This window comes from Sturnus vulgaris, chromosome 1 (genome assembly GCF_052056855.1).
Source record: "Sturnus vulgaris isolate bStuVul1 chromosome 1, bStuVul1.hap1, whole genome shotgun sequence".
NCBI lineage: Eukaryota > Metazoa > Chordata > Aves > Passeriformes > Sturnidae > Sturnus > Sturnus vulgaris.
Genome location: NC_142243.1, coordinates 76,834,429 through 76,846,000, shown reverse-complemented (window position 1 = coordinate 76,846,000; position 11,572 = coordinate 76,834,429). Strand labels below are relative to the sequence as shown.

The window sequence follows — 11,572 nt, the reverse complement described above, 5'->3', positions numbered from 1 at the left end:
ATAAAAAAGTGAAAAATATTACTTGTGATGGGCATGAAGTTAGCTATCAGATCTGCTTAGCTGTGTGGCAAAGGAGTTGGACATTTCCTCTGACATTTTTCTTGCCTTCAAGAGGATTTAAAAAGGTGGATTCTTAAGGGAATCTGAGAATCTTTGGCACTCATATCCTTTTCAATTTATAATAGATAACTAAAGCCTGTAAGGTCTTCCAAGAATTCTCACACTTAATTTTTGATACAGATTTGTTTTCAGTAAGTGTAAGTATGGACTTGTTTCTTTCTTTGCTAAGTTCAATTTAAATTCTCCCCAGAGAGTCTAAAGAAATAACATATTAAGAAAAAGCCATGAAAAAACTTAAGTGAAGCATTACATTTTGACCTATTGGAGAACGCAATCCTAAAACTGGAAAATTAAAATATTCATTCTGATTTTAAAAATAATAATAATAGGAACAGCAGCCAATAATTGTGTAACTACCACGATAATCTTGAGCCACCCCCGAGCACAGTGAAAACTGTTTGACCCCCCACAGGAGTACTGATTGTCTCAATTTGGAGACAGAATAAATAGAAGAGAAAAGAAAAATATCTGAAATTTCCAATTAAATGATTTAAATTTAAGACAAAGGACTGGCCCCTATAAGTTATATTACTAATTAAATAGCTATGAATTTTCTTTGTTCTAGCACAGCTCAAACCAAGTCTAAACTTCCCTGATGTATAGTATGGGACAGACTTGTAGAGATGAAGTTCTGCACAACCTGGAGGAGAATAAAGTTGTAGAAGTGGAGATATCTGTTCATTTTACCCATTACAATAACAAAGCAAAACATTTCTCAAAGTTTATACTGTGAAAGAAGTTCACATTTAGCACAGTTCCTTTGTATGCTTAATATCAGTGATGTTATTCAGCTGGACACTGAGACTCACACTAAGTTTAAACAAAGTCTTTTCCTTTCCAAAGTTAACGTTTTAGTAAGCTTTCTCTCTTCTGCTCACCTGTCATCTTTTTATGCTTTTGTCTACTCTGTGTTTATCCATTGCTTCCTTTTATTCCGTTCTACCTTTATCTCTGCAAACTTTTCACTTTGAGACGTCTTAATCTTTATACAAACTTTTCTTTATACATACGAAATGAACATTACCTAAACTGGCAATGTTGCCTTTAAAGGAAATGCACTAAAATCTAAGATTATTGAAAGTCACAGAGTATAGATATGTTAAAGAAACTCAGGATTTGCAGATACTTTTTTTCATTTTCATGTACTTGTGCAATAGAAAAAGTTTACATTGCTGCATGTCACAGGTTTGTCCTTTACACCACCACGTGTCTTAATTACACAACTTTACACATATCCTTCATTATTGGGTTCGTTTGCATTTTTTTGGCAGTAGCTTTTCTCCTGTTTTTCTTGCAATAATAGCAGAAATTTGTTATGTTCTTCCTCCCAGGTATTCACCACGCTTCACTGCTGTTCAGTATGATATATGGCAGCAAAGCAAATGGCATGCCTTTAACAGACTGAAGTCACAATTAAAAACTGATCTACCAGTCTTTACCCTCACTGGATTCCCAAGATATTCTACACCTTAGAAACTTCTCATATTGATATAAAACATACTTATCTGAAATTGAATTTTAAGTAAGCAGAAACAAATTTAATGATGGAGCCAATGCCACTGCAATAATACAGGTTTTGACTGTCTTAGAGGATAAGCAGGATGTTGCTATATGAGAAAGCCCTTACCGTGTTTTGACCTGAAACTTTCCTGTTGATTTACATCTGTGCAGAGCAGGTTGCTTTTCCGAAGTTTTTCTTTTTCACTGATGAAAGCAAATAAAGATTTAAAGTTAAGATAGTGCTTATCCAACTAGACTCCTGTAGGCAGTCTGTAGCTTCTAAGTAGGTCAAGTCAAAACTTTGCTGGCAAGTCATTGATTAAACTTGGTTCAACAGATATAAATGATAACTGAGTATTTTTTTAAAATATTCTTCAGTATAATTGAACAAGTGTCTAATTTTACTATTTATGCCTGATCCCATCAGAATAGACTGAGGATAGACAAAAGATGACAAAAAAAAGTGAAATGTCAAGGGATTGACCCTCAGGGAAAGCTGTAAAATGCCTTTGGTAGGGTTCCCTATTGGCCTCAGTTCTATAAACTTAAGAGTAAAATCCTGTTTTCCCAACTTTGAAGGAAAAATTTGCACTGACTTCCTCTGAGTAAAGCATGGTCTCTCTTTCCCTCCGCCCTCCTACCCTCAAGTTATGGGTTTAAGTACGACATAAATCATTGCTCTTATTTATCCAGATCCCAGTCAGGATTATTCCCCCTCTGTCCTATGCCATTAGGAGTGCTGTGAGAGAAGAACAAATTCCCACTTGGGCTTTCATATCCATCCAGCAAACCCTCCTGAGCTACATCCTTGCATATACTATGAAGTCAGGCATTTGTCTTTTCCACAGGACGCTTGCCATGCTGGTGGCTAAGGACATTACAAAGCACAAGGCATTTCAAGCTGTGCTATTTCTAATTCCCTCTGGGAGCCATTTTTCTGCAGATAATCTGGTTTTTATACCGTATATTATATTCTAGAAAAGTTTACATGTATCACAATGCTCAGAACATTATCCTTAAATAGATACAAGGTGTTTTTCTGTAGAGAAGTTCATTTAAGCACCTGTATTTTAAATAAAATATTATCAAATTCCACTTCTGGAAATATAAAATAGACTCTACAAACTTAGTAAAAAATAGCAGTGATAGTAATGATGAGTAGGTCAGACTTGTAGATTATTAACCTCAAGAGTACTTTATTAAACAGGCAAATATTTTAGCAATTTTAATAGCTGGATTAATTCTTGAGTAGGTCAAAATTAGGGCTTCTGTTAATAGGCTTTGGAGAAGATATTTTGAGGATATTATTGCAAGGGTTGTGAATAAAAATATTATTGTGATACTTCAGGCCTCTGCATCCGGATTTGGGAATTTACACCAAAGGAAAAAACATCAATAAAACAGAGTCCAATTCTGCAATGGGAAAACTGTACTTTTAGTACTTAGAGGCCTGAAAATAGGGAGCTAGATCTCCATGATTAAAAAGAAAGCAATTTCATGTGCTTCTAGTTAGAATTTATTTGACAATTGGTAATTTAAAGAAATAATAATAAATTTGTTTGCGAGTGTTTATAAGAAGTGACTCATTGTACCAGAGAAATTGAAAAATGTGTAATTTATCTGATCGGTCATAACTTACCAACACCTAAAAGTTGAATTCTGCAGACTTATATCAGCATCAATCTTTTAATCAGAAACCTAATGGAGACAAATAAACAAAAGCTGGAAAAAAATATTGGGCAAATTCTGATAGGAAATACAAGGGTACTTTGAGTTGCCATGAGTATTCAGTAAGTAATCCCTGGCTAAAGCATTTTTCCCATTCTTTTCACATTACATTTAACTTCACTTTTCCAGACTTGCTCAACCACAAGAAGTTTAGAGTGTGTTTAGAGAAACATTACACAGAGGTTTGATTTTGTGCAGAAATTAACTCCTTTCTAAGGAAAACTTCAAAACTATGACATCTGGTATCTTATCCCTACAGGTTTTACATTGAAAACAATTTACAATGAAATGAAAAGTTACTGTAAGAGACACAAAAAGTTCTGGAAAACTAAAAATAGTAATCACACTGCTATGATATCCTTCAATTTTTTTTTCCTTTAGCATGTGTCTATAGTTTGTTTTCTCAGTATTGCAGTAACACTTGCATCATCTTAATGCCTTCATCTCATGATAACTATGAGTCATAGAGACTAATTATTAGTGGAATGTCCTCTAATTCTTTATAGTGGTAGCTTATAATCCTTTGCACATTCAATGTAAAATCATACTAAAAGGCCTGAATTTAATTATACAGGCTTGTCCTCACAAATTTCTGAAAAAAAAATTATAAAATAAAGTTTTCTTTACAATTGAATCTTGTCCATTTCTTGTAATATCTTCAATTAAACGTTTAGCCCACCAGCCAATGGTTTCAAGAACCTTGGAATATACACCTTTTTTTTGCAATTGAAGTATTCCTCCCTGCACTGTTGATGACCTGTGTACTAAACATAGCTGAGTTGCAGTTTATACAGAAAATTTTCACAGTTAATCAGGCTACAAGGAGATAATTTAATGTCCTTTTTTTTTCCTTTTTTTTTCTATCTGTTTATATACAGTTATGTCAATCATTAAAACACCGCCTGATGAATTTGTCCTGAAAAGAAATAAAACATTGAAATACCATCTTGATGAACTTGTCCTAAAAGGAAGAAAACTCAGTAAGACAGGCCCTCCTAATAAGTTGCTCAAATAGCTCCTATCTATTCAATCTTTATCAGTGCCAGTAGAAACCAGAAATATTTTAATTTATTTTGAAGCTGTTGAACCAAAAAGATATTAGCTGTGGGGCTGTTCTTGCAAATTGCTGAGCACCTCTGGGAGACATTCTGTATTTCAAATTTTCATCATACCACTGGGAACTGAGAGTGCTGAACAGAGGAGAAAAATAATGCAAAATAGTTTCTGCAAATATTTGCCCACATTTTAAATAAAATCAGTTTTGCTTTGTTTCCACCTTATTCTATATTCAAGCTTGATGAGCATTGGCAGTATATTGGCAAAAGTGAAGGATAGTATTTACGCTTGCAATACTTACATGATCATTCAGTCACTGAGGAAGCAGAAAAATGATACACCCAGCCACCTAGATTTGTTGGCAAAGATGATTTTCTCAGAGCTGGTAATAGTTCAGACTCTGTGCTGGATCCTTGCTAGGGATAGACCTGAGGGATTTTGGTTTTGCTCTATGTTAAATGTTGCTTAATAGAATTCACAGAGCAAACGATCATGCAAGGGTGGTAACACAAAGATGATAATAAGCTCTCATTTATTTATCAGTATGATTCAGTAGGGAAAGTATTCAAACTTTTAAAAACAGATGCTTTGATTACTGCAGCATCACTGTTTCTTTCTTGCTTCAATTTCCCAAACTAAAAAAAGAGCATTTTTCCTGTTTTCCAATAAAGTTCTTCATGACGTGGAAGTGTCTTCCTATATATAAAAACCATAATGTTTTAGTTCTTGATTTAATTATAAAATTCAGAAGTCTTCTGCAGCTTTGGCCTGCTTGGTCAGATCCACAACAGACTTTCATATTGGACCTAACAATAATATGACAAGAATTAAAAAAAAAAAAATATATATATATATATCTATAAGGCAAAACAAAAAATAAACAAACAAAACCAAAAACCCCACAACACCTTAGCAATGAAGACAATAAGAAAATATAAATTGTCAAAATATAGGAATTTTGTATTCTAATTTACTAAGAAAATGAAATTAATTACAATAACAGAATACTGTTGCACTTCATATTCCTGATATATTTCTGAATATCTTCCCATTGATCTATCAGAGAAAAAGCAAAAAAATCACAAATTTACATTATTTTTACAGCCACAAATGATCAATACAAGTTGTTAACACAACCTAAGAATTATTCTTCCTTTGAATTTCTTGGCTTATAATTCCATTTACTACAGTTATGTTGCTCTTTATTTATTTTGACAGAATTAATTGCATGTAAAAAGCATTTTTTGTTTTCCTCATTACTTTCACCTTCTTTCTTCAAACAGTTGGTTAATTAAGCCAGTAAGGCCAGCTCACGTCTCTGTCATGTTTTAGCTCTCCCTCAAATGCAGATATGACTGCAGGCTTGTCTTTTGCCAAGTGATCCCAATTCAATTAGAAATGAATCTCCATATGCAACACAGCAAAGTGAATGAGCAGTGGTCTAAGGAAAGTAAGAGCAGATCTGTAAAACTGATGTTAAGAAACTTACCCTTCTGAGATGAAGGGCTCACACTCTGCTCACTGCATGAATATCTTGTAGTTCCCTTCCTCCTCCTTCTTTCTCCCTTTTACCTCTTTGGAACTGTCTGCCTCTTGGGACAGGGTTTTTTTCCACAAGACTCAAGAGGGAAGGAGGACTCATCCATGCTGGAAATGGTAACCACCATTTCATCTGGACATAGCACATTGGAATCAAAATGGTTTGGGTTGGAAGGGATCTTAAAGATAACTAGGTCCAACCCCCTTGCCATGTTCAGGAATGATCCCTAACTAGTGCTATTTTATCCCTTTATACCACATTTCCAGTTACAGTTTACAGTTTAATTGCAAAATTTACACACCTACTGTTGCCTTCATTCTGGTGTGCTCCTGTCCCAGCCTAACACATCCCCTTGTCACTTGCCAGCACTTCCAAATCTTCACCACAATCTTCACTGAGCTGAGTCTCCCTGCCAGGCAGTAGTTAAATTCTCCTTCAATTACATTCATCCCAGTCAATGTTAGAAATCCCACCTTACTTTAATTGAAATTTTCCTATGAAGCATACAAACTTTTAGTGTTCTGCCTTCTGCTTCTGAAAAGTGATAAAAGAATGTTTGAGAAGATAAGATTTTCTGTGATAATTCTTGGGCAACATTTTCTGATTTAATTTGCTCAAGACTAAGGATGCTGGTCTTCTTTTGGTGGTCAAACTTGAGGAAATTATACCTAAGATAACAAAATATTCAAAATATTACATCACTTCTATTATACTTTTTATTACACTTTTATTATCACGATTATTAGACCATGTGACCAGCTTGTGCCTTTCAAGTGATTGGCAACATCTTTCATTTGTGTTGCAGTAACACTGAAGAATCCAGTGACATGTCTAGAACCCTAATTCTGGATCTTGGAGGGATGATAAAACAAAAAAAAAGACAGTCTTGGTAGATAAGAGTTGAAAGAGAATCTGCTTTTGCACCTTCCCATTTCCCTCAATGTAAACTGTATTGACAAGACAGAAATCAATACAATTGTTCTCTTTTAGTATGAAAATAAGAAAATGCAGACTTGAAAAGCACTGATGAAAGTCAGAGTGAACAAGTCTTTTTGCCCACATCTTACCATTCCCCTCCCATGTCTTGGCCTTGGTGAAATACATCTGCTATGCAACTTTCCATCTTCTCAAAAACATTTAATGGGCAGAATTTAACAGTGATTATCCAGGTTAGCACTTGGGAAACATAGCTTGGAGGTAAAAATTAGGAAGAACTGCCTGAAGTTCACCACTAAAGTCTGTAGAGAGTACAATGCACAGGAGGGAAAACCTACTGAGCAATTTTAAGTGTTATTTTTCAAGTTCATTAATAAATGTAGAGAATTTTAAAAAGGGAATTATGCTTCCTGAAGTCCTGAGGGATTTTACTACCAACTGTCTGAAAATTATCATTTTTATAGATAAGCCAATTAAAGGGAAATAAGGTTTTTGCATCATACCGTGAGTACTAAACAGGGAATTGGAAAGAATCGGTTTCTGCTTAATAATTTAATAAGATTTTGTGGTTTTCATTCTCACAATGGGCAGTAGAAGTGCAAAACCTTTTCTATAATTTCAATTAGAAGTGAGTTATTTATTGATGTGGGTTATATGAGGACAAGGTTCTTTATTGCTGTATGTAGTTTCCCAATAACAACTTTTTTTGCATTGAAGAGGACTCTGAAATGGTTCTGCATAAAGGTGATAAGGAAGGAACCCAAATTCAGTCCTTCAGTTATTGGCCAAGTCCTTCTGGCTCTGAAAAGTGGAAAAGCTCTTATTTTTCTCAGCAGGCTTTGGATCTGCCTGTTAAGTGTCCCTCTCTTGCTCAGGCTGGAAGTGGACTTATGATAAAGGTGTCACCTGACATTTTAGTCTTTGCAAAGGGAGAATCCTGAGTAACCTTGTTAGTCTAAAAGAAATTGCATTTGGGTCTTCAGGAAGTTTCATACTAAGAGTGCTCAGCTGTACTCCATTCCTTCAATTAGGTTCTGACTGTGAACATAGAGTGCTTTGCTGCACATAAACACATAATTCAGATTTACAGTGAAGCACCCAAGAAAAATAAACTGCTATGAACAGAGAAGGAGGGGAAAAAAGAGACACAGATGGAGGTAGAGGTACTGCTTTGGGTTGTTAAGTATGCACAGAGACATTGCCAGCCAGTTGGGGGAGGTGATTTTCCTGCTCTGCTTTGCACTGGGGTCACCTCAGCTTGAATATTCTGTAAAGTTTTGGGCACCACAATATAAAAATGACATGAAGCTATTTGAGCATGTCCAAAAGAGGGCCATGAAGATGGTGAAAGAGTGGAAGGTCTGGAGGTGAAGGCTTAAGAGGATTGGCTGAGGTCACTTGGTTTGTTCAGACTGGAGGAGACTCAGGGGAGAGACCTCATTGTGGTCCTCAGCATCCTCATGAGGGGAAGAGGAGGGGCAGGTACTGATCTCTTCACTCTCATGACCAGTTACAGGACACAAAAGAGTGATCTGAAGCTGAGTCAGTGGAGGTTTAGACTGGATATCAGGAAAGGTTCTTCACCCAGAGAGTGTCTGGGCACTGTAACAGGCTCCCCAGGGAAGTGGTTACCACCCCAAGCCTGAGCCCATTCAAGAAGCATTTGGACAATGCTCTCAGGTACACGTGTGATTTTTGGGGTATCCTGTGCAGGGCTAGGAGTTGGGCTCGTTGATCCTGATGAATCCCTTCCAACTCAGCATATTCTGTGATTCTATGTATGTGTAGAGGGCATCCCTGTACACATACCCAGAAACCCAGGAAATGCTTTATCTGAGCATACCTAAGTTAGCTTTTTATGCACAAGATAAAAGAGATTTCTATGAGTTTTTTGTTTATGAATGTAACTAGTCAAATTATTTTTATGTGAAACCGGTTTTTTTTCCTTTTTCACAGAAATGAGGTTTTGAATAAAAAGATTATTTCAGTAAAAAAGTTTTGTTAAGCCTTAAAGGAAAAAAAAACCCCACAACAATTAGTCCCTCTATTTTTCCATAAATTGTACAGGGGATGTATGAGCAGATAAACTATAGATACACTAAGCTTTTTAAAATAGGTTGGAGATCATGTGCATGTTTTTTTACTGCCACAACATGGTACCAATTCAAGGCTTCAGAGGAGCATCAGCCAATTTACTTGGTCCTCATTTTTAGAATGACAGCAGAGCGGGATCTAGGAAAAGGAAGCTGGAATAAGAAAGAGTGTGTTCCTCTTCTCTCTACATCTCCTGCTTTCTCAACTGATCTGATTTTTCTGCTCTGTCACAAGCATGACAGCACTGTTTCTTCTAAAAAAAAAAAAAAAGAAAGGGAAGAGAAATAGGCAAGACTGGATTTTAAAAATGGAAAAACCTCAGGGGAAAGAGAAAGAAGAAAAAGGAGAGTGGGGCTAATGATCTCATGCAAACTTCTAAGGAATCCTTCTTAACCCTCTGAAATAATTTCAGCAATTGCTTTTAGTGAAGGCGGAAGTAGAAAATTGTCCTCTGTTTTGCACTGTTCAGGCAAGAGATAGGGATGAACCAACTGAAAAATACATTCTGCTCAAACAATTACATTTCTCTTCTAGACAGACAGATAAAGCAGTTGCAATTTCTTGTGTGTTCTTCTGGGAAGTCTTTGAGCATAAACCGATGCTTACTTTGCCTTGTCAGAAAGGCTGGCCCTTAATATTCACCTTTGAATTCTGCTGGGCAGAGTAGGACAGAAAACGTACTCAGGGCCACATAAGCCAAGCAGTTTCAAACTTTCTTCCTGCATTCTTGTAGATGGGAAAAGAAATCTTGTTTTGGGGCCTGAGTAAAAGGATTTTGTATTATTTATCAGCTAATACAGTTTAATGCAGTACTCTTTTTGCTTTCCCTTTGTTCTACATACACTGGAGAAATGAGGACTGTAATCAGACTTCCACGAAAAGAACACAATAAAGCATCATTACACTACTACAGACTACTTGGTATAAAGCACAATAGCTAAAACCCCTGGCATAGTCCTATGTTATCTTACATGCTGCCCTCCTATAATACTGCACATATTATTTATCACAATGTGCAATTGTACTGCTCACAAATGTGAAAGTGCTGATTTTTTTGTATTATAGCTATATGCCTGTGTGTACACGTATGTGAAAGTGTGTGTGCAGGTGTCTACTTGCATTCCTTTGACTTTGTCCAGGATTTAGGTTGATGTTCCTTGTTTCTTCCTATGGCAGATCTGCACTGCCTGCATGCAACGAAGCAGTCATAATAATGATTGACCTGACTGTCATGCTTGAACTGCTCCTGACAAAAGCCTGGGTTGAAGGAAGAAGATGTGAAGCTGTTAACCTGTAAAGCAGAAACTGTATATAGGAAGATGTAAGTTGACTTGAGATGGCAATAAAGTTAAAATAAGGAGTGGAAAAAATACAAGCTGGAAGGTGGGCATTAAACCTGAAGCCAATGGTTTATCATGAGATATTAGCATTGCTTTAATCAATCAAAGAGTGAGACTACTTTTTTGCCACCTTATGATCCTTTCAATAAAGCCAGAGTGCAGCTGAGTACAGAATGTAGCTGTCTCGTGTAATTCCCTTGAATGAGAAATGTAGGCCTAAGAGTGCCATGTAAAGTTGGATTTGACTCTTTCTTTTCCTTTGACTGTGAGGTATTTGCAAATGGTGGTCATGAAGACAAATTCTTGGTTGTCACGATTTTGCTGTCGGGAAGCAGGGGAGGGACAGGGTGGTGATGATTTTTGCACCATCTGATATGATTGTGCCTTTTCCAGCACTATTATACAGGGGCTGAATGTAGATACGGGTGGTACACAGCATTACACTGAAGCTCCTTTTTTTTTTTTTTTTTTTTTTTTTTTTATCATTATGCTTGTTTTTATTTGCTGTTTCTTTCCTATTGTTTTTCTCAGAGACAGCTTCATTCAGAGTAATGGAGCACTGGGTATTAAATGAGTGTGCCTGTAGTCCAATGAACTCAGTATGCTGCTCATCTTGTTGCTATACTTAATCTAAATAACCTTTTTTATGCTCTGCTGGAATGGCATTTTCAAAAGGCTATATAGTAGTAAATGAGTGTATATGTCAGTAAGGATTTGCTAGACAAATCAAATCTTCCTGACAAGTACATTTATTCATTGCTATTTACTACACACTCTAGTTTGAAGGACAATTTTTGTGATCGGATCATTAACATTTAGTGTCATTTTGGCAACATTTCCCAACTTTTCTCTTTCCCTTCTCTCTTGCCTGTTGTGTGCTTAGCAGCCTCTGCCTAACAGAAGTTAGCTTTACAAGGATTATATCACCAATATGTTAAACAGATTTTTTTCCCCCTGACTAGCTGGTTTATTGCACAGAAGGCGCGTAAGTGCTAAAATACATTTTAAATACAAGGTTTCTAAGTGCAACATTAGGAATCTGCTACAGTTCCAGCCCCGATAACAAGAAGAGATTTTCTTAAAAGACCGCAGCTTCTTGACAGGCATATATACAGGCTAATTTTATTCAGGCCAGACCTTCAGTAGATATAAATCAATACATTGATACCAAACTGAAGACTTGCCTGCGACATTGAAAAATATCATGCAATAATGTGAATTCTCAATGTATTTTGGTTTGGTTTTTTTGTTTTTTTTT

At 36.1% G+C, this 11,572-nt stretch overlaps 1 long non-coding RNA gene across 1 annotated transcript; it reads right to left on the bottom strand.

Moving 5' to 3' along the window:
• Positions 1-1,747: 1,747 nt before the first annotated feature.
• LOC148225316 (uncharacterized) lies at positions 1,748-5,303 on the bottom strand. The gene is made up of 3 exons (XR_015801345.1): positions 4,706-5,303; positions 3,260-3,318; positions 1,748-1,824 (listed from the first exon to the last, which is right to left on the bottom strand). It is a non-coding gene; the product is annotated as an uncharacterized LOC148225316 (long non-coding RNA).
• Between the last annotated feature and the right edge of the window lie 6,269 nt (positions 5,304-11,572).